The sequence below is a fragment of the Emys orbicularis genome, chromosome 1, assembly GCF_028017835.1.
Source record: "Emys orbicularis isolate rEmyOrb1 chromosome 1, rEmyOrb1.hap1, whole genome shotgun sequence".
Classification (NCBI taxonomy): Eukaryota; Metazoa; Chordata; order Testudines; family Emydidae; genus Emys; species Emys orbicularis.
This window is the reverse complement of record NC_088683.1, coordinates 133,928,678-133,953,384: the sequence shown is the minus strand read 5'-3', so window position 1 is coordinate 133,953,384 and position 24,707 is coordinate 133,928,678. Positions and strand designations below refer to the sequence as shown.

The 24,707-nt window shown below is 42.1% G+C and overlaps 1 protein-coding gene across 2 annotated transcripts in view; it reads left to right on the top strand.

Moving 5' to 3' along the window:
• WNT7B (Wnt family member 7B) overlaps positions 1–24,707 on the top strand; it is a 133,959-nt gene that overhangs the window by 9,222 nt on the left and 100,030 nt on the right. The gene's annotated exons all lie outside the window — the stretch shown is intronic.

Genomic DNA, 24,707 nt, shown 5'->3' with positions numbered 1-24,707 from the left:
ATGTGCTTTCTTGGCTCCTGTTAACTCTGGAGTGAGTGCCGGCGCTGGTGGTCCTAAAGGTCTCTCGTCAGGTTGGCTAGCTGCCCCTGGCTTTAGGCTGTCAGGTGTTGCTGACTGAAAAAAATCAACCTCAGGAGTGGACCCCATTAGCTTTCCTGTCCGCCTGAAAGTCATCTCGCAGGTGGCTCACACGTGGAAGGGGCTAGAAACTAACTGCGCCCTGGATGAGGGCAAAAAATGTCAAGTGCCTCTGATCGCCCAACGCCACCTGAGTGCTAACCACATGTAATGTGGAGAGCAGAAGTAGCCGAGCACAGTTTTAGGGTCCGATCGTTGAGCACCTTGAACTCCACTGACTTCAATGGAGGTTTGGCACGTCAAATACAAAGAATGTAGGATCGGGCCCGTGGCTGGGTCTGAGGGACATAAAAGACGCGGTAGGCACGTTTCAGTAGGCAGCTGCCGGGGTTACCTGGCTCTGTGGTTGAGGGAGGCTGCGAGGTTTGCCAAAGACGGTACCAGTCAGTTCAAGAGATCTTGAACCTGCACCTTCCGCCTAATAAGGAAAACCTGTTTCAGGATTCCTGTTTCACGCTCACTTCATATTTACAGTGTTCTGATCAGAGTCTACTTTTTTATAATGCCACGACTTTAACTTTTGCCCTCTGAATTTTGTGTGCATGTGTAATTTTAACATGTTTGCCCTCTTTCCGTTTATATATATACACACAGTGTATATCTCTAGTTTCTGGTAGCCCATGGAAAAACATAATCCTCCACCACGCAAGAGAAGAAAGAATAAACACACCCATCAAAAGAAACTAAACATGTCTATTTCTGCATTCTTAATTCTTAATGAAATGCACATGCCTTGGCTACTGATTTTTAAAGACGCTTGATTTATGGAACCATGTTCGGTTTAATTTAGTTGGATGCTATCGATCAAACCAAATAGCTAAAGCTCTCTGTTTTTCCCATGCGGGTCATGTCTACTGGTAGGTAACCACTTGCTTATAAAATACAGCATTGGCTTCTTTTCTAGAAGGTCAAAAGTTATAATAAATAAATAAAAAAACCCTTTTAATATAAACGTAGCCATATTTTCTCAAAACCGTAGGAAATTACTATCCTACAAAGTTTTCCTTCTATAAATAGTTCAAATCTTGAAACAAAAGTTTTAAACCACACACCAGATGCTGGGATGCTGGCGGTTTCCCTTGCTGTGTGACATAATTATAAGGTCCGAATGCAAAAGCTATAGAAGTATAATAATAATACTAAGGCAACTGCTGAGGGGGAATACAAGGGAAGCAAGGCATGCTTTATTTAGAGCTAACTACTTGGAGATCTTCTGAGCGCTCATCTGTGACCATGAGAATTTGCTGGGGATAAATAATGCCCTCTCCCTTCCCTGTGCCATCCCCAGTTCATCCTGTGAGTCAGGTCACTTGTTCCGCTGCCTGAAATGGACTTGGGGAGTTAGAGCGAGATCTGAGCCTTGCTCCCTATTGCAATCAAGTAGAGCAGAAAGGAAAGGGATCAGGAGGTGACACATAACAAAGCAAAGCCGAAATCAACAAGCACGTCACTTGATTAATAAATCCATATGAACACAGCCTTGTGTCCTGGAGAAGAAAGCTGCTCAGGCTAAACAGGAATGTAATTGCAATCCACACATCTGTGTGCAAGCAAGACTTCGCTCCTTTCCTCTCCAGCCCAGCAAGAATGTTATTTAAACGCCTGAAATTCCTCTATTTCCATCAAATGCATGCTAGTACTAGTTAGCCTGACTCTTTGTGTAGGGTCCCAGGCAATGGGTTTTATACAGCTAAACTCTTCCCTTCCAATAAAGTGTGAGAAATGACGGAAACCTTGACGCATTGTGATATCTTGCGGGGTTTTTTGACAGTTAAAATAGAGAGAGGTTAGTTGAGTGCCTACTGAATTTGGGTTGTTTATCTTGTGGACAAACATTTGTCTCTGGCTTACTAATGATAGCGTCTGAAGATTAAAGCATGGTAGAGACTGTTTGAGTATTATCTACTGGGGTCTCTTTCCGTTTGCGCTTGTGTAGGGAGGCTGCTTCTCCCGTTGCTAAGGGACTGCCAGTGATGAGGTTCATTTCCCTACGGATCTTTCTATTCTAGTCTGATACGCACAAGAATATGACCGTTGTAACTGCTTCTGCTTATAAGAGAATTGTGTACTTTGTACTGAAGGATGCAAAACTCTGGCTTCACGAAGACTTGGAGTGTATGCCTGTTTCTATGCGGGCACCGCGTTTCTGTTTCAAAAGGCATACAACAAAAACCACGTAATCAGAACAAATAGTGTATTTCTAACGTGTTTTCGTGCACTGTAGGCTCAGTGATATGGTTTCATTGGTTAGTCGAGCAAAAAGTAGGTTGCAATTAGTTATAGCCACAACTGGTTAGAAAAGGGACACCTTATCAAATACATCTGTATATGGTGAATATGCTATATGGCAAAGTTGTTATTATTTTGGTGTCCATGCATCGTAATAATTGGGACCTCTGCACTACTGTAAACATTTGTGACCAGAAACAATTCGTTTATGATTTTAAAAAAAGAAACATGACTCAAATACAAATAAACTGCTGGTAGACAGATTTTGGAAAGACTATGATAAATTAAGCATGTAAAATAAAAGAGGTTCTTAATAATATCAATCCGATTAGTGTAAATGTCCAAGAGACAAAATCAAGCATAATACAAGGTGGCACCTTTTCCTACAATGGGGATATACATAGTTTCTTGGTAGCATCTTCTAAAATAAAGTGGTTGTATTCTAATGTTTGGAGGTAACATCTGTGTAATTTTTTTCACTATTCACCTTCATATGGCAAGATGAATGCATTGTTTGGGGATTCATTTCTTACAGCTTGTAGAACATGGGGCTATGTACTGATATAGGAGGAGAGTTTGTCCAGTCAGAGATTTATTTGATGTGAATGGGAATTACCCTTTTGAACACAGAGTAACAGCACAAGCCTTCATGCTGATCGTACATTAAAAACTGCAAGGAAGAGAACTTTCTACATTAGTGAGCAGCACTCAGTGCTGGCTGATTTCAAAATGTAGGGAGAGAAAACTGCCTCTGTACGAGTTTGTTAATGTTCCTGATGTTGCCACTTCTGATACCCTAAAACATTGCAATTCCACATCCTCTGCTACTGGGGCTACTACATACTCTAAGGGGATGGGTTAAAGGGGATTTCTTGGTTTTTCATGCAGCAATAGGAAAATAATAATTCTGAACCCTTAAAGATTAGGGCTGTTGGTCACTAAAGATTTTCATCTGCTGTGTGTAGGTTTGTAGGGAGATGCACACACAGCATGGTACATTAGATAGGGTACGGATTTGGATTTATTCCTGGCTCAGTCACTAAGATGCTGTGTGATCTTGGGAAAGTTACTTCATCTCTTTGTTTCCCCCGCTCACACTTTGTCTATCTTGTCTAGTTAGACGATATGCTCTTTGGGTGTTTGCACAGTGCCTAGCACAGTTGGGTCCTGATCTCTGTTGAGACCTCTAGACACTACTGTAAAACAAATGATAAATAATAAGAGGCTTTTGAATGAGATTCGATACTGCATGGTTGTTGTGGGATATGTTGTCTTAGAGACATAGGGAAACTCACACATCAGAAGAGAGTGGCCTTTCCTAACACACACTACAATAAATACTTTCTTGTGAGAGAGATAGCTGAAGACGACTTGCATGTCCCTCATGGTGTTATTTGTTTTAATGGACTGTTCTCACTCACTAAAGCTGTCACGTAGAGATATGAAGCCTAATTTCAGAAAAGCTGAATATTCAACAGCTCCAGCTGAAACCAGTGGAAGTGTGGCGTCTTAGCACTTCTGAAAATGAGGCTCCCATTTCTTTTAGAGGTAGGCCCAAACTAAATACCTTGTTGCTTTGATGAGGTTTGGAGCCAGATTGTAAATCTATGACTGGCCCCTCTCTTTGTCATAATCTAGGCCCAAACCCCAGATTCTGAACTTCAGGGAAATTCAATTATGGATCCAGACTTTAGACTTTTGATATACACCTAACAAAACAGAAACAGTAGATAATCGAAAGAGTCAAGTATTAAATAATAAAGAAAAGGGAGTGGCTACATTCATTGTTCATAATCTAGGATGGCATCCTGAAATTATTACACAGACTACTTTGGGGACATATTAAAATAAATATAAAATCATTTTAATTATTCAGGTGAGCAGGGAAAATGGTCTAATGCAAAGATGCTAGCATATAAAATAAAGAAGGAAAATCCTCTAGAAGAAAATATATTGGAAGAAAAGTCAGAAGCCAAACCAAGAAGGGTTAGGTTTACATCTAGACTGGACAAATAGAGGTTTTTATATGGTAAAACCAAAAACCATTAGATTTGTCCAGTAGTATGGTATTCCAAAGATAGCATGTCACAGGTTATTTTCTGTTCTTGGGTATACATGGCTTTAAAACTGGGATTAACCTACTGTCAGAACAGATTCCTGACCCCCAAAATATAATAATTCTTTAGTTCTCCCAAGTCATTGTAAAGGAACATTGGGAACAGCTGTTAGATCAAAAGGTTGCTACACTGCATCTGTTCTGGAACCTTTCTGTACAGAGCTGGTTACCCTGGGCTAATTTTGCAGGCCCATTTCTTCACTATCCTACCCTTTTGCACGTAGCTATGCCCTCAATGTATGGCCAACACGCAGAAGTAGTTCCTCCCGCCAGGCTGGCAGGTACACCTGCACCTGCTAACTCCTTGCCAGATGGCTTGTGGCTGCTCATGGTCCATCTGTCTGCTCGATTCTCCTTGCTGCTTGGCTGCCTCTCCTCCCATCCCTGCCTCTATAGCTCCACCCAACACTACCCTCAAATCCATATTTAAGCACACACATTTTATAATTTTGGCTAGAGCATCTAACAGGAGAGAGCTATGCACTATGTGGAAAATAAACAACAGAGATTCCCCATTATAACCTTAGAATAAGATTTAGAGTAAGCCTAGACCCCTATCTTGGATTCCAAGATTTCCATGTTCTTGCAAAAATTTCCATGTTCTTTGAGATATTTGGATTGTGCCATATTAGCGAATAGCTGGCATGAATGAATATACCGGCAAACAGTCAAACTTGTAACTGAAAGCTGCAGAGTTAAGCCCTGGGCTGCATGGGAGGCTAATAGAGATCAGGAGCTCAGGCAAAACAATGCAATCAAACAAAAGACAAGGCCAGTGGATTCTCAGTAAGCATTTTAATTCCCCCAAGGGTCATGCAGTTCTCTCTCTCTCCCTCCCCACTCCTTTCTTCCCCAAAGGTAAAATAATAGATCCCTCCCTCCCACCCTCAAATGTGGATGGTCAGGTTGGGTTTGCAATGGGCCTCTATATTCAGCAATATTCACTCATGACAAAGAACATGCATTGTAATTTTTATTTCCACTAATGGAAACATGGGGGGAGGGGGGGAGACCCACATTCTGGATACAAAACAATGCTGCAGATTTAATTTAAAAAATGTCCATGTCTTCTATCCTGATCATTATGTTCACCTCTCTTCATAAAAATTGGTAGGATAAAACCACAGTCCTCTATATAAAGCATTGAATAATCTTTATCACATCTCCCTCTCAGGTTATGCCTCCACTTCCAAAAGGGTGTTTTCTTTACAGCCTATCATGGGGCAAGTGCACCCCATCTCCCTTTGAGGCGGGATAAAGGTGTCAAGGCCCCACAATTATGTCCGCCTGTCCGCCCTTAGCCTGAGGGCAGTACAGCCTAATGGCTGAAGTCAATATACTCTCACTTGGGCTGTATGGCCTAATGGCCACAGTCAGTATGACTGACCTCCTCAACCCAGTTGTGCAGCCTAGTGGCCAGGGTCAATACAAGCACCCTCCCACTCGAGCCGTACGGTAGTGGCTAGAGTCTATAAAGCTGCCCTCCTCAGCAGGGCTGTGCAGCCTGGTGGCTAGAGCTGGGGAAGTGGGCTGCCACCTGCGGCGGTGTGTGGTGGCCATGGTAGGGGGACCCAGGCCTTCCCACTCCACCGGTTCCCAGCCCAGGGCACTGGCAGTGGCTAGTATGTGTGCCACTGAGTCAGCGGGGAATCTGGCTGAAACATGCTGACTCAAGATCCGGTTCAATAACTGGTCCAACATCAAGTTCCCCTGGGCTACTTCCTACCATTTTGCATGATGCTATGGTCTGGACATCTTCAGAGCCTCTGGCTTCCTCAGCCTGCACTGCTCCCAGCAGCTCCAGCCTGCCTTGGGCGTCCGCAGGTATCTGGGTGCCTGCCTGGGCCTCGGTGTCTCTGGCTCGTGTAGTCTGGGGTTCGAGTTGCTCCCAGGCTGGAGCCTGTGAGTTGCATCCTTCCTCTTCAGCGGTCAGCCTAGAATGGCTGGGCTGCTCCATTTTATACTGAGCCAGCACTTGGACCTGCTCAGTAGAGGGGAGGGGGATGTGGCTTTCTCTCCCCAGATTGTGGAGTTTATCCCTTCCTGTCCAGTGTGGGGCAAGTACACCCCGTCACACAGCCTGAAAGCTACATTGCTGTAAAATCCTAGTGAAGACATGATGCTGGTAGTTTTTAGCATGCTGCAGTTAGGCAAGGTCAACGTTATAGCCTCGTCCATGGTTGGCCTCATTTAGCTACTTTATGGTTATAAACTACAGAGCCTTGTCTCCACTAGGATTTACAGTGAACTAGCTAAAATGCATGAGTTATCTCACTGTAAAAACACACCTAGTTTTGGCAGTGAAGACATGGCCTCAATTGGAGAGCTAATGTGTCTTGTCCAGGAAACAGTCTGAACCAGTAGAACAGACAATTTGTATCCAGTTATCAACTGCACTTTTGATATTCATTTTCTTTTCAACCAATGACCATAGAACAGATTTAAGTGGTAGCTGAAGCCTCACAAAGGGTAAAATTTACCCTGTACAAAAATCCAGCAGAAACCCTATGCAGCAGGTAAATCCCACTTAAGCATTATGGGTGATGCTTAGGTCTTGAATTGGCCCAAAGTTCCTATGGACCAGATCTTCAAAGATATTTGGGTGCTTAACTCCCCTTGAAAGCAATGAGAGTTAGGTGCTTACACACTTTTGAGGATCTGGGCCAAAGTAACCAGAAAAAGGACATCAAATGGGATTTCAAGAGTGTAACTGAGAGCACATATTAGCCTTATACATTCTAAATGTGGGATAAGAACTGACCCTGGTGAAGTGGCACCATGTCCAGTAGTGACTGTTACTGTGCCTCTAAAATTTTCAGCCTGTTACAAGAGATGTTTAGCCACAAAGCTGCCATTAAACTCAATGGGGGAATACTTCATTTTCACAGAGTTGCATGGAATTCAGCCACAAAACTGCCAGTGTCTTTAATGGGAGTTCTGCGGTTTAATCCAATGCAAAAGATATGGGAAATGCTGGTGCCTAACTCCCTGCTGCTGACCCATTCCTGGACTGAATAACAAAACTATTCAGGAAAACACCTGCTTCTTGGGAGGCCATTTGTTACATCACAATAAATGTGCAAAACTATGGAATATCCTTACCTTGTGTCATCTTACCATCAAGGGCCTAATTCTGATCCCACCTAGAGCCTGATCCAAATCCCAATGAAGTGAATCAGGAGTAATGTCCGGTGAAATCAACCAGGTTACTGTGGTGACGTGAGAGAAGACTAAGAGCCAATGTCAGCATGATTCTTGCTCTTCTAGTATTCCAGGATAGCTTTGACACAGGCTACCATATTATGGAATAGGAATATACAGACAAGGCATCATTAATAGAAGGCTATTCCTCCATGTCAGACAAAACCCCAAATCAGTTTTTGGGGTATTGAAATAATCATTATGGCCTATGGAGCCAGTATGAGCTAACATGAAAATAGTGCATTTTTTTAAGGGGGAAAACACTTCAAAAGCATTGCGGCATTTGTTCTTTATGTGCAAGGCATTGTGGGGCAGTCCACCCTTCAAGTCTGGAAGTAAGGACAAGCCATAAAGATATAAATACTGTCTGTCTGCAAGTAGGGCATGGAAAACAATTTGAGGTGTCTTTCATTTATAATTACTTAAGCATTGCAGGCCTGGAACTGGATATTAGATCTTCTTTCCTGGCTGAAGTGAGACATAATTATAAAATGCTACTAATATTTAACATTAGTGTCTTTCATTCAAGGCTCTCAAATGAATTAATCCAACATTCATGTGAACTTGGCAAGGATCATTTCAGCCACCATTGGGGTGGAATGCAACAGCTGATTAATAGCACACAACACCACTGCACATACGCTTAAGACAGTGACTATCCCCAGTTGAAACAGAAGGAAGAAATTAGGAAAACCCAAATACAATGAAGTGGGTTGGAATTTGGTGATGATGATGAGATTAATGCCCCTAAAGAGGCAACTTTTCCTAATGGGTTAAGTCCTGGCCTAGGAACCAACAAGTTCTGATTTCTAATGCTGTCTCAGCCATTGAATAACTGTGGCCTGAGATAAGTCATTTAACTTATCTATGCCTTAGTTTGCCTCATCTTTAACATGGAGGTAACACTGACTAGGGTGGTTTTAGAATTCGTGTTTGCACAATGCTTTGGAAATGTAAAAGTGCAATATAAGTGCAAAGTCATTACTTTTACTAAGATAGCCAAGGAATCATTAATGACCACAAGTGGTTGGGTCTGCACTTCCATTTCTCATCTGAAGCATGGCACCTCCTTGCTAGTGCAGTGGCACAGCACTAAACCAGGGAGAAGAGTGGCCACCTGCTGATATCAGCAACATTATTTCCTGTTGCACATAGCTGTTGTATGGAAATCTCCCATCCAAGTATTGACATAGTCAGGTCATGCTTAGCTCACAATAGATGACAGACTCACAGTGCAAGATGGATAGCATAGGACTGGATAACAGACATGACACGGTTAAAATAATTTTGAGAGGAATGGCAGAATCTCCCATGACTCTACTGGCAGGATGCCAATGAGCCATGTGACTATTTGGTTAAAAGAACCCTCTCAACCATGAGATCATTTTTTGTTGTATCTCTTTCTTTTCTAAACTTAAAAAAAGAAAAGAAAAAGAAAACAAAGTTACCACACAAGTTTCTGCAATAAAGTTATATTGAAGTTGGATGACATAGGAAGATACATTCAGGAGAATTCAGAGAAGGGAAATGGTGTTCTTAAACAAACCTGCTGTGAAGGGAGTCCCAGAGCATTGTATGACTTTATATACTGTATGATGATCAATACTGCCATACAACAAAGCAAGCTAAGGATGGAGAATGGGACTTAAAACTGAGTTTTGGCTATTGTTGCCTTAAAACCAGACCTGTTGTGAGGGGTAATTTTAATATAATAAACCTAACATTACTAGGTATTTGTATAAATAGAATGGGCTAGATCTGGCCCACGCTAATTTCCTCTTCATTCCTAAAAGGGATATCATTAGCATTTGAGTTTTGATTTGTTTTCTTTTATTGGTGCCCATCACCTTATTATCTGAGCACGTCCCACGTTAATTAGATTGACAAAGCAAAGTCCCTAGCAGACTTCAGGGAGTCTTTTTCTCTTCTCCCTTCTCTGATTATGGGAAGCTCTGCTTTGGGAGGATAGGGCTGGGGTCAGGTTATTGTCATTCTAGTTATGTTGGAAAAGATTTATCAAAGGGCAAGTTCTTGCACTGTGACCTAAAGGTCATCAGACTCTGGATTAACCTAATCTCCTCTGGAAGTTTGTTCCATAGCCAGATCCTCTCGACCAAGAATGCCTTACCTCTGGGCTCTTACCAGAGTCTTGTCTTGTGCTTTATAATCTGCATTGTCCTGAGGAGTTCAGCTGGCTTGGTGTAGACAGTGATATGGTCTCTAATGTAGCTGTGACTTGCTCCATTAATTGCTTTAAGGATTAGGACCACCACTATGAACTTGCAGTGGAAGTGGACTGGGAACCCAGGGAGGGACTGGAGCACAGAGGCGATATGCTTATAGCAACCTAGCTAGTGGAAGAGGGCAGTCAGCTGCATTCTGCACAAATTGGTGCCTTTCTCATCTGCAGCTTCAGCTACAGCGAGTTACAGCAACCCAGTCTGGAGGTGATAAATGCAAGCGTCACTGTGGCCAAGTTCTCATCTCTGAGGAAAGGGTAAAGGTTCTAAATGGGCAGTAGAGGATTTCCGTAGGTGTTCAGGTTTTGTTGGGGGTTGTGCCCAGGGTGGCAGAAGCCATGATTGGAGTGTGCTGAGCTCAGGCAAGCCTTGGCTGGACTAATGACCCTTAGGAAGCCATTGAAATCCTTCATAGTATAGAGTAGTTCTGAGACTGCTCTAAACCATAAGGACAGGTCTGCTGTAGAACTAGCCCTATGATTGTGAAACCACACATGGCTACTTTGCAGCTCCCCCAAACAGCTTCACTTACTGACCACAACTGAGGGTTCAGCTCAGTGTCTATACACTAGTATTAAAGAACATGCTTCCAGTGGCCTGTGTGTGTGCATGTAAATGCACATAAGATCTCACGAAGGCCAGACTACTCAGCTGAATAATTAAGCAACAAGACTTGGCAGATGACATCTGATGAGATAATCGTACCCCTGGGGCATTAGAGGCATGAGGTGCAGCCAGGTGCCACTAATCTTCCCATGGGTATGATTTTCTTATGGTAACCACAACCTCAAGTATTGTCATCTTGCTGTTATGAAATTCATTCAGCGTAGGACCAAAGGGACGATACTCTTGACATCTTTAATTTGTTGGTATTGCAGTAGCATCTAGAGGCCTCCCGATCAGCGATCCCTTGTGCTAGGCACTGTACACAGATATAGAGAACAAGACAGCTTTTTCTCATTATTTTTCTTTTTTACTCTGCTCAACCAACAGCAGAGTGAAGCAAGGGTCTGGAATAAACACTTCTCTTCTTCCCACTTACACTCCAGTTCGAACACTGGCTCAGGCGTAAACAAATGAGTGAAATAAAAATCAGTGGGACCTGCCACTTCATTTAAGAAATGCCACTGACTTGCAACATTTTAAGCATCTGACACCTGAGAGTCCTGAGCCTTTCATTTTACAGTGGGTGCCATTAAAAAACATGCAAACATTGCACCACATTATTTGACCTCTAAGTCTCACTCACTATATGCTTGCACAGAAGCTGTGTGTGCAACAGCAGATAGATGACAGCTATTACACAGTGGAAAACATTCATATAAATCTCACTTCTAAATCTCAATCTTCTTATTAAGGGCCCTGTGCTGTAATGTGCTGGGGACCTCCTGCATGATAATGAGCTCCCTTCAACTCCCACTGACATGAACAGGAATTGGGGCCCTTTGTATCTTGCAGAATTGAACCCCATGTCCTTTCCAAGTAAAACAATCACTGACTTCAGTGAGAGTATTATATGTATAAGGACAGAAGTGAGAAAGAGACAGCATGGTACAGAGGATGGGCTAAGTTCTATTTCCAGTTCTGCCAAGGGCCTACTCTGTGACCACATCACTTCATCTCTCTCTGTGCCAGTTTGTTTTCTCTGTTTGGACTGCAAGCTGTTTGTGGCAGGGTAGGGCTCTCCCTATGCATGTGTTCCACGCCCTAGCACAGTGAGGCCCTGACCTTGGTGCTACTATAATACAAATAGTGTAAGCTCTGACCTAGTGGAAATTTTGGCTAAGTAACTTTGCAGGATTTGGCCCACGGTGTTTTGTTCTTCATTAAGATGTTAATTGTAAATAAATACTAACATATAAAATCAATGAGGAAGATGTCGTATGTGGGTAATGCTGAATCATGCTTCTGGGTTAGATGCTGTTCAATACATTTTATCTTAGTGGAAGTAAAAATTCGTTTAGAGGGAACTTAAATCCTTATTTTGCCTTTCTTAGTATCACATAAATATGCATTCCAAGGAGTATAATATCTTTGCCTACATGATAGCCCCTTAGTTGCTACTGAGTAATTAAGAAGTCAGCTTTAGCTTTATGACAGTCGCTGGCACAGGTTATGTCCACTGTAAGACATCTTCAGAGATAATTAAAGTGATGACTGACAAAACTTAATGCAGTGAAAAGAATTTCTCTCCCCATGTACCATTCCTAAAGGCTGCTTGTAGACACTTTGTCAAATCCATCCCTAGTGTAACTTCTTTGACTTCAGAAAATTGCACATGGAATGATCTTGGCCCCTTATTTTTAGAGAATGATCCTGAACATTTTTGTTAATGATTTTTTTTTTTTTGGGTATGTATGTAAGTGAATTTAATGCTCATGAAGGGTGCGGGAATCACAGCCCTGGAGCCTGAACCCCGCTCCTTACCCACAAAACCAGTACCCACAAAACCAGTACAGCACAAGCAGAGAGTGTGAGAGCTTCCCCACTCCACCTCATCCTTGTGCCTCATCCATGACCTAGAGGGGTAACCTCTAGGCATGAGTGGGTAACTCAGTCTCTGTGCTTATTTAATCCTTGGCCAACCTGCACAGACTGACAATACGGGTGCCAATTGTGGTGGTGGTTTCTGTGATGTGGATAACTGTCCACTGGGAACTGGATTAAGACCATCAACTCATTTCAAGTACTTTAGGCCACAAAACATTTGCCAAATGGTAACAATTCTTTTGGTCACTACTAACTTGGCCCACGTTTGCATCAGTGATGAAAGGCTCCATAACCCAATACCAGTCCCCCAAGCCATTCAGTTTTCTGGAATCATTTAAAAAATAACAACGTTATATTGTCTACATTTTCTTTGATGTGCTGTTTTTAAGTGCATGAATTGGTCATTTAGGTGTACAGTTCTCATTATGTAAATATTTAGGATGCAAGCCCAGGAACAGATTTTAGAAGATGGTAGTGACACACAGAGACCACTGGTCCAAACTGAGCCCTGACACATGGGAGATATTCTCCCTTGGACTTCAATAGGAGTTGTGTCTGCTTGCACCTGGGTTGTAAATTTTATCTCATATAGCTGAGTTCACATCTGGGCCCTCATCAGGGAAATTTTCATTACAGCAAAGAAGATTCCATTTTAGTATTTGTTTGGTCTTGTTTTGCTCTCAGATAGCTAGATCTTTGCCTGCAGATGTACCAACAGCTGATTTTACAAAATATACACTATCTACAGCTCCCATTTCCATAGTATCTGAGCACAGGCTTTAGGGTATTTATCCTCATAACAGCCCTGTGAGTAAGGAAGTACTAATAGCCTTGTTTTAGAGAGAGGGGACTGAATAACACAGAGACTTGCCAAGGTCTCTCAGGGCAGGCTAGGGTTCTGAACCCAGACTTCTGGCTAAAACCATAACCGCTGGGCCATCCTTCCCTGATGCACAGCTGAAGTTGGAGTTGGAGTTATACATTTAATAGAAAGTGAGCTTTACTGACTATGTACTTATGTTAAACAATAGACTGTGACTCAGAAAATACCTTGGGACCCTTGGGTTAAGATCTGGAGGGAAGCACGTAGATAGCATTGCTGCTGAAGTAGGTTCATGCTGACCTTTCCGGGCTAATGTGAAGTAGTACAGTAGTGCAGCCAGCTCCTTCTAGCTGAAAGAAACCATAAGAGGTGATTGGGGTTTTTTTCTAGGGGGTAATTTACATTTGTTTGTGTTGGCACTAAAACACTACTTTGTCTGTGTAAGTTACTCTGGGCAATGAGTTTTCTACTTGGGTCTTCTCTATCAGATGCAAAAGAGAAGCATGCTGTGATATCAAGGGGGCATTTGTTAAGCTGGAGTGTCCTGGTTAGGACCCATTATTGTTATGTATTTTCGGTTTCCAAAGTTAAGGGGAAATGAGACACAAAAGGGTGTGTGTGAGTAGGTTATCATACACGCTTTGAGTATCCTGTGAAGCTTTAGACTTAGTGTTTTCTACCAGCCAAGAAGTGCATCAGTAACCTACAAATGCACACCTCAGTGTGGCTTATTGTTATTAGATTATGGAGAGTTCATTTTAAATGTATTTTTATTTTCTTCTTTTTTAGAAAATAAATAAAACAATTATAGAGGGTTCATGCAATGTATCCTTCTACTGTGAAAAATAGTTCCTGATAGGAGAAAGGGAAAGAGCTAGCAGATTAAATAAGCCTTTCTTCTACAGTTTTGAATATATTAATCACTTAAAAAATTAACCCATTCCCTCTCTCTTGTTTAGGCTGCCTGATCTCTTTGGGGTCCTTTTCTCCTCACCTCCTATTCTCAGAAGCCCAACTGCCCTTTCAGCAGCAGTTTGCAGCCTAGCTGCTAATTTCAACTCTCTTCCTTCCATAAGCACTAAGGCCCCAATTCAGAGCATTTAATAACATATTTGTTCAGGACAGCACTTAAGCACAGGCTTAAAGCTAAGCAGCCACTGAAGTGGTGCCCTGAATAGAGATGGACATAAGCACACGATTAATTGCTGTCCAAAATTGGGCTAAATTTAGCTTTTACACTAGAAAGTGAATTACAAGTGGGCTGAAAGGGCTGCACCCTACTGACAAGTTGGGAGCCTGGCCCCTTCAGGGAACAGAGACATTTACACTCTTCAGTTTTTCTCCTTCAGACCCTTACTCTTTACTTTTTCTTTGTTATTTATCAAATGCCAATTGTCTTTGTACATGAAACAAACTGCCTTGCCCAAAGAATTTACAATCCAATCCAATTTAAGGCACCTGCAGAAGCGAAGGTGGCATACTGGTGGTGGGGTGTGGTGTGGATAGGAAGACAGTGGTAGGTGGGAGAGGAAAGGGGGGCTGTATGTTCAGCACAGGGAGGGAAGAGTGGGTAGAAGATAACAATGGGAACAGAGGCAGCATGGGGTTGGGCATTCAAGAGGGAGGGAAAGAATGGGAATCCCATATGTAGTGGGACAGAAAGGAATGGGATGCTGAAGGGGAAGGGAGCTGGACAGTGAAAAAGGCAGCAAGGGACATGTGGACAGCTCTTGGCATGTTCAGCTTCCAGGCTGATCATTGTTTTGCTTGAAAAAGAAAGAGTGTCTTTTGGTCAGAAGACTTGCTGCCTGAGATGCTCCTTCCTGTGACTCAGGTGGCCAACTCAGTTGGGTACGGATCATATCCGCTGAAGTTAGCAAGGACTTCCCTTTGTAGCAGGCAGGGGAAACAAGAGAGGAACATAGGGAGCACAAAAGTAACAGATGAATGAAACAAAATTGGCAAAATTTTCACCAAACCCAGCATTGTGCATTTGGGCAGAGGATTTTTGCACAGCTGGCTCAAACAACAAACTCTGTGGCTGACTCTGCAGCTGCAGGATTTAAGGGCTCTGATTAAAAAGACAAGGAAAGGCTAGACCCTGCATGCAGAGGTAGTAGCAATGTTAGGATTATCTAATATAAGCCTTTTAGGGAAGAGACATTCTTGTACTATCTGTCTGTACAGCATCGAACACAAGAGGGCCCCAACCTCTCTAGGTATTCCGGATAGGTGCCCCTTTTATTATTGTAGACATCCAAATACAATAAATGAAATAAATCATCATCATCATAAGGAATGTTTGAGAGATTAGTTGTCGAGGGTGAAGTCACAAGGGAGAAGCCATGATTTTGTGCCTGGGTAAAAGTGAATTCATACCATTACAAGAATACTGCAAGGTTCTGCAGTAATGGCAAGACATCTGTGATAACACTGTTGTAAAATGTGGTGATGCTTCTGCTATAAAGTAAGTCTTTCAGGAAGTGCAGAGATGCTACGCTTTCTGTACACTCTTCATGCTGTCTTTGGTTTCCTGGGACCCAAATCCTGCTGGGGAGAGAAACAAAGAAGCCCAGGATAGGGCAGTCACAGGATACAGCTCTGTAGAGCAGTAGGAAGTTTACCACCTCATTTCTGTACATAGTTCTGTTAATAACAAAGGGTTTATCTTGACACTGGTCTGCTTGTCAGTAAGATGCTACATGGTATCAGGACTGGAAGGCACAGCATGCTGGAAGACCCATTGAAATGTCTGCTACAGAGCTTGTGCAACTGAATGTAACTCCCCTCACCAGCTCTGAGAATCAGGGAAAATGCCAAGTATGCCTGGAAACAGTAGAGACAACAATTTGAGCTGTATATGAAAGACAGCTCAAATTGTCTTTCATATACAATTAATATAATTAATTATATTAATTGTCGGGGGGAGGGATAGCTCAGTGGTTTGAGCATTGGCCTGCTAAACCCAGGGTTGTGAGTTCAATCCTTGAGGGGGCCACTTAGGGATCTGGGGCAAAAATCTGTCTGGGAATTGGTCCTGCTTTGAGCAGGGGGTTGGACTAGATGACCTCCTGAGGTCCCTTCCAACCCTGATATTCTATGATTCTATGACACTAAGGCAAATAAACTGGAGGATGAGCAAAAGATTGCTCAGGCGCAGAAGCTCTAGATATCTAAAATTCATTCCATATAGGTGGTGGATGGGGATGAAAGAGAAAGAGAGGAAAGCTTTGCAGAAATAATGAAAATGTTTGAGGATTGTTGTATTTCTAGAAAAAAAATGTTACTTATGAGAGATATACATTCGGGATGAGAACACAGAATGAAGAAGAAACAACAGATGAGTTTGTCAGTCCTGTGATTATAGAATACTAAAAGACTCTCTCATTAAAGAGCAGATTGTCCTGGGGCGTAACAATAAAAAGGGACATTGATCTGTCACTAGAAAGGGCAATATGTATATGCCAAATAGCAGAAAAAAACAGAAACACAAATAAAAAGCCTGGAGAAAGGCAGAGAGCGTATGACTGTGGGTACTATAGTTAAACAAACAAGGGAAAAGTTCACAGAAATTAAATTGGCCAAGGAGAGAAACACAGAAAGCAAGAAACAATAACAATGATGTGGCAACCAGCATGAGTGTAAGAAATGCCCAGCATTTGGGTAAATCTGTAAAAACTGTAATGAACCCATCCATTAAGCTAAAATGTGCAAAGAAAGCAGGAAGGTGCCTGTATTAAGTGCAGAAAGGTATTCCTCAAGTGAAGAGCTGCTCTTAAGCACAATAATGGAGGTCACTGAAAACTCAAAAGGGCTCATTAAAATGTGCACAAATGGCACATGTGTAACATACAAGATAGACACTGAGACATATGTAAATGTGATAACAGAAACTGAAATAGAGAGTGGGTAAAGAGCACATGAAAGTGGAAGCATCAAAAGTGTCTGTCTGTGAAAGACTACAACAGAGGAACAATTCTGACATAGTCTAACATAGTGAATGCCAGTGAAAATGAGGGAAGATCAGAGGCTAAAATAGGGAAAGAACAAGTTAAAAATTACTTAGACAAGTTAGAAGTCTCCAAGTCAGCAGGGCCTGATGAAATACACCCTAGAATACTCAAGGAGATGACAGAGGAGATATCTGAGCCATTAGTGATTATCTTCAAAAAGTCATGGAGGACGGGAGAGATTCCAGAGGACTGGAAAAGGGCAAATATAGTACCCATCTATAAAAAGGGAAATAAGGACAACCCAGGGAATTATGGACCAGTCAGTTTAACTTCTGTACCCGGAAAGATAATGGAGCAAATAATTAAGCAATCAATTTGCAGACACCCAGAAGGCAATAAGGTGATAAGTAACAGTCAGCATGGATATGTCAAGAACAAATCCTGTCAAACCAATCTAATAGCTTTCTTTGACAGGGTAACAAGCCTTGTGGATAGGGGGGAAGCGGTAGATGACTCCAGTAAGGCTTTTGATACTGTCTCGCATGACCATCTCATAAACAAACTAAGGAAATACTAAAAAAAAACTAAGGAAGATGGAGCTACTATAAGGTGGGTGCGTAACTGGTTGGAAAACCATTTCCAGAGAGTAGTTATCAGTGGTTCATAGTCAAGCTGGAAGGGCATATCAAGTGGGGTCCCTCAGGGATCAGTTCTGTTCAATATTTTCATCAATGATTTAGATAATGGCATAGAAAGTACACTTATAAAATTTGTGAATGATACCAAACTGGGTAGGGTTACAAGTGCTTTGATCTGAACAAACTGGAGAAATGGTCTGAAGTAAATAGGTTGTGGAATCTTTACCATTGGAGATTTTTAAAAGCAGGTTAGACAAACACCTGCTGGGGATGGTCTAGATCAGTGGTTCTCAACCTTTCCAGACTACTGTACCCCTTTCAGGAGTCTGATTTGTCTTATGTACCCCCAATAAGGACAAATGCAAAGTACTCCACTTAGGAAGGAACAATCAGTTGCACACATACAAAATGGGAAATGACTGCCTAGGATGGACTACTGCAGAAAGGGATCTGGGAGTCATAGTGGATCACAAGCTAGATATGAGTGAACAGTGTAACACTGTTGCAAAAAAAAAAAAAAAAAGCAAACATTATTCTGGGATGTATTAGCATGAGTATTGTAAGCAAGACACGAGAAGTAATTCTTCTGATCGACTCTGCACTGATTAGGCCTCAGCTGGAGTATTGTGTCCAGTTCTGGGCACCACATTTCAGAAAAGATGTGAACAAATTGAAGAAAGTACAGAAAAGAACAACAAAAATGATTAAAGGTCTAAAAAACATGAGGGAAGATTGAAAAAAAATAGGTTTGTTTAGTCTGGAGAAGAGAAGACTGAGGGGGGACATGATCACAGTTTTCAAATACATAAAAGGTTGTTACAAGGAGGAGGGAGAAAAATTGTTCTCTTTAACCTTTGAGGATAGGACAAGCAGTGGCTTCAATTGCAAGAAGGGCAGTTTAGTTTGGACATTAGGAAATACTTCCTAACTGTCAGGGTGGTTAAGCACTGGAATAAATTGCTTAAGGAGGTTGTGGAATCTTTACCATTGGAGATTTTTAAAAGCAGGTTAGACAAACACCTACTGGGGATGGTCTAGATCAGTGGTTCTCAACCTTTCCAGACTACTGTACCCCTTTCAGGAGTCTGATTTGTCTTACGTACCCCCAAGTTTCACCAAGACATAAAAATCAGACATAAAAATACAAAAGTATCACAGCACACTATTACTGAAAAGCTACTTACTGTCTTATTTTTACCATATAATTATAAAATAAATCAATTGGAATATAAATATTGTGCTTACATTTTAGTGTAAAATATATAGAGCAGTATAAGCAATTCACTGTCTGCGAAATTTTAGTTTGTATTTACTTCGATAGTGCTTTTTATGTAGACTGTTGTAAAACTAGATGAGTTGATGTACCCTCTGGAAGACCTCCGAATACCCCCAGGGATACACTTACCCCTGGTTGAGAACCACTGGTCTAGATAATATTTAGTCCATGAGTGCAGGGGAATGGACTAGATGACTGACCGCTCAAGGTCCCTTCCAGTCCTACGATTCTATGATGAGAGAATGAAAACAATAAAACAAGTCTGTGGTGGTATGCAGAGACAAGCAACCAGTCTTGGGCCTATGCATGTGTGAGATGCTTGGTCTCATTAAGAAGAAGTATACCACAGAGAGACAAAAAGATTACACCAGAACCAGATATGAAAGAATGAATAGCATCATATGAAGATGTATTCACAGTAAATGGGTGCCTCCCATTGACATACAAAATAGGGTTAAGAGAAGATGCAGAACCTGTGGTACATGCTACACAAAAAGTTCCACAAGCCTTAAGAAAGAGGTTAGAAGAGCTGCAAAACATGACAGCAAAGGATATCATTCAGAGAATAGAAAAAACAACAGATTGGGTTCATGCCTTAGTAACTGCAGAGAAAAATAGGTGGGGGAATACAGCTCGGTATTGCCCTTAAGGAACTGAACAAAAACATAAAAAAGAGAGCACTTCCATTGGCCCACAAGAAATGAACTATTGTCTGAGATGGCAGGAGCCAAATTCTTTAGCAAATGAGATGCTTCACTGGATTTTGGCAGATCTCTCTAGACACTGAGAGCTCCAAAATCTATGCTTTCCACATATGTTTTGGCAGATACTGCTTCCTAATACTGCCTTTCCGAATATGTTCAGTTCCAGAAGTATTTCACTGTACAATAAGCTAGATGATAGAGGATCTAGCAGGCATGAAAGTATGCACTGATGACATAATAATTTGCGACAGCATGGCCATTGAATATCAGGAAAGACTGAGGAGAGTACTGGAAATTATGAGAGCTAATAACCTTAAACTGAATAAGGTCAAACAACAGAAATATCAGACCTGGGAAAGAGATTGACTTCTAAGGGAATCTTGCCTGATGAATCAAAGATTCAAGCAGTTCTGAAAATGCCAAGATCTGAAGATAAAAAGGGAATTCAAAGGCTGCTAGGCATACGGAATTATGTAAGCAAGTTCATACCTGACTATACAGCTCCCACATCTCACTTAGACATCTCCTCCAGAAGGTCATTGAATAGGCTCAAGCAAACAATATGTGTTTTAATATGGCTACATGTAAATGTATACATCTAGGAACAAAGAACATAGGCCATCCTTATAGGATGCGGGACTATATCCTGGGAAGCAGTGACTCTGAAAAAGATTTGGGGGTCATGGTGGATAATCAGCTGAACATGAGCTCCTAATGTGATGCGGTGGCCAGAAAAGCTAATGCAACCCTTAGATGCATAAACAGAGGAACCTCAAGAAAAAAATAAAGAGGTTATTTTACCTTTGTATTTGGCATTGGTGTGACCACTGGTGGAATACTGTGTCCAGTTCTGGTGCCCACAATTCAAGAAGGATGTTGATAAATTGGAGAGGATTCAGAGAAAAGCCATGAGAATGTTTAAAGGATTAGAAAACATGCCTTATAGTGACAGACTAAAAGAGCTCAATCTGTTTATCTTAACAAAGGTTAAGGGATGACTTGATTACAAAGCATAAGTATCTACAGGGGGAACAAATATTTAGTAATGGGCTCTCCAAACAAGCAGAGAAAGGTATAACATGATCCAATGGCTGGAAGTTGAAGCTAGACAAATTCAGACTGGAAATAAGGCATAATTTTTTGACAGTCAGGGTAATTAACCATTGGACCAATTCCATCACTGAACGTTTTTAAATCAAGATTGGATATCTTTCTATAAAATATGCTCTAGGAATTATTTTGGGGAAGTTCCACAGCCGTTGTAATACATGAGGTCAGACTAGACTCACTAGATGATCACAATGGTTCCTTTTGGACTTGGAATCTATGAATCTCCACAAGGTCATTGAATAGGCATGGTTGCCAGAGCATGAATGAGGGTACAATGATTTAACGTGCATTCTGACATCAGCTCCAGTGCTGCAATTTTTTGACCCATTGAAAGACATCAAACTCTCCACAGATGCTGTGATTGATAGTCCTGCTCCCAGCCCTCCTCAGTGTCATGGAACTGATTGGTTGCCAGCCTCCCATGTATCTACGGCTACACCAGCTGCAGAGAAGATGTAGGCACAAATAGAAAAAGAAACACTAGGTCTGGCATATGGATGGACAAAATTTCATGACTTTCTCTATGTCGTAGCTTCAAAGCAGAAACTGATCACAGAACACTGACCGCAGTACACAAAAAGGGACTTGGAGAAGCACCACACGGATATAGTGACTACTTTTGAAAAAACAGTAGTATGATGATTCTTGCTGTAGGATGATTCCAAGCTGGATGCCTCTTGGGAATGGTAAACACATTCTCATGAGTATATGCTCCATCTGTCAGTGCACAGCCTGATAATCTGGAACAAGTAGTAACCATGCATATTAACATGATAAAAGTGTCACGTGTTGTATCTCCAAGCATATGGGATGAAATGGAGACAGAAACAGCCAAAGATGAGATGCTGCAAGCAATGATACAAGCAATAATAAAGGAGTAAAACATCACCACTTCCCACCTGCTTATTCCCACTATAAAGATGAACTTTCAGTGATCTCAGGAGTGCTTTGGAAGGAGACACAAACAGATTCCCACAAAGATGAGAAGGAAAATACAGGAATGAATACATGAAGGGCACAATACACGAAGGGAATGAAGAGCTAGAGAAGAGCTAGAGAAGTGGTATTCTGGCCACAGCTGAATAGAGATATTGAAGAAATGGTGAGCAGGTGTTGAACACGTCAGAAGTATAGAGATTCCCAGCAGAAAGAAATGAAGGTTACTTATCTGTATCGGGAGTTCTTTGGTATGGCTTGGCATATTCACACTTATGGATACTGTGCCAACTTGTGGTGCCTTGAGGTAGAACCCTCTTCTAGCAGTGTCAGTAAGAGTGCTCTTGTGCTCCAGCCCCCCCCCTCAGCATCCAGACCTACTGAGGGCAAGGCTATATGGGGGGGAGGAGAGCGCCCTTGCCACCTCAGTTCCGTCCACTGCAAAGCCAGAGACACACTATAAGGAGTCCGACAGAGAGGGGCAGTAGGGTGGGAAGTGTGAATATGCAGACCCATCTCAAAGAACTCCAGTTACAGATATGTAACCTTCATTTCTTCTCTGAGTGGTTATGCATATTCCCACATACGGGATAGATTGATATGCAGTGCTGAGACTAACCTGGAGGTGGGAACACAGTTCTAATTGAATAAAGACGGAAGCACTGCCTTGCCAAACCTGGTATCCACCCTACAAGTCAAATCCAGAGCATAGTGCTTGGTGAAGGTGTGTACCAACGTCCAGGTTGCGGGTCTGCAGTTCTCAGAAAAGCAAAGGAAGTCACCACAGCTCTAGTGGAATATGGCCAAATTGAAGGAGGCACAGGAACTTTTGCTAGTGTGTAACATTCAGCAATAAATTGCTTAATCCACCAGGAAATAGTCTGGGAAGAAACCGTATGCCCCATCTTGTTCTTGGCACACGAAACAAACAGTCTAGACATTTCACAAAAGCTTTTAGTTCTGTGCAAATAATAGGCAAGAGCCCTTCTGGCATCCAATTTACGGAATACAGGTTCTCCTTTATTAGAATGTGGCTTAGGGGGAAAATGTAAATTAATAGACTGATTAATGTGGAAGTCAGACACCACTTTTGGTAAGAACCAATGATCTGGTTTAAGGACTACCTTGTCCTTAGGAAAAGCAGCAAAAGGTGGATCAGCCATGAGGGCATTCAGTTCACTCACTCTCCCAGCTGATGTAACGGCAATAACTGAAGGCCATTTTCATAGATAAATGATTAAACAAACACTCAGCCAATGGTTCAAATGGAGATTTCACCAACATGGTTAACACTACATTGAGGTCCCAAGTAGGTACAGGGTCTGTAACAGGAGGGTATACATTTGATAAACCCTTCATAAACTTTTTAACTGAAGCATGAACAAACAGCCATCTACCATCAACTAAAGTATGTTATGCAGAGATGGGTGCCAAATGTACCTTTAACAATGAATTAGATAACTCTGGATTGTTTTAAATACATCGAGTATTCCAGAACAGAAGGAATGGAAGCTGATAATGGAGGATCAGACGTGCTCTGCATCCGTGCCTGAAATTTGGACCACTTTAGTAAGTAACAGTTTCTAGTGGACTGTTTTCTAGAGTTAACTAGCATGTCTTGGCAGGTGCCTTCTTTAAGGTGCCACAGGACTCCTTGTTGTTTTTGTGGATACAGACTAACACGGCTACCTCTCTGATACTTGATAGCATGTTTTGCACAGGTGAAGAACATGACTGCTTAAGTGCAGACAGTCAAAGTCTGATCACCCATGCTATCAGGTGAAGGAACTGAGGGTCTGGGTCAAAGATCCTGCCCCCATCTTGGGACAGAAGATCTGAAGACAGAGGGAGGCACATAAGGACTCCTCCAGACAGCTGAAAGAGATCTCTGAATCACTACTGATGTGGCCAAACCGGGGCAATTAATACCATCCTTGCTCTGTCCTGATGCAGCTGCCTTATTACCTTTTGTATCAAGGAAAAAGGAGGGAAGGCATACATCAGACCCTTTCTTCAGCACAGCAGGAAAGCATCTGACAAACAGACAATCTCTGCTTGCTCTGGAACAGAAACGGTGACACTTTCTGTTGAACCTCATCATGAACAGATCCACAATTGGTCAATACCATCTGGAAAAAATGGTCTGAACCAAATGATCCTTCAGGGACTGCTTGTGCACCTGGAGATTTCCCTGCCAAAGCGATCTGGAACTATATTGTTTTCCTCTTCCAGATGCATTGCTACCATCCTTGCTCTGTCCTGATGCAGCTGCCTTATTACCTTTTGTATCAAGGAAAAAGGAGGGAAGGCATACATCAGACCCTTTCTTCAGCACAGCAGGAAAGCATCTGACAAACAGACAATCTCTGCTTGCTCTGGAACAGAAACGGTGACACTTTCTGTTGAACCTCATCATGAACAGATCCACAATTGGTCAATACCATCTGGAAAAAATGGTCTGAACCAAATGATCCTTCAGGGACTGCTTGTGCACCTGGAGATTTCCCTGCCAAAGCGATCTGGAACTATATTGTTTTCCTCTTCCAGATGCATTGCTACAGGCTAAATCTTGTGGCAGATACACCAGTCTCACAGATTTATTGTCTCTGCATACAGTGGAGTGGGCACCCTCCTGCTTGTTGATATATTGTGGATATATTGTCTGTTATTAAGCACGCTGCCTTCTCCTGTAGATGCGGGAGGAACGATCTGAGCATCAGGTGGACAGGTCTCAGTTCCAGTCTGATGATGTGCAATGTATTTTCCCTGAAAAGACCAGTGCCCCATAACAGTTAAGTGACTCAGATGTGCCCCCCCCAATCGTTGATTGACACATCCAAAGTCACCATCCAG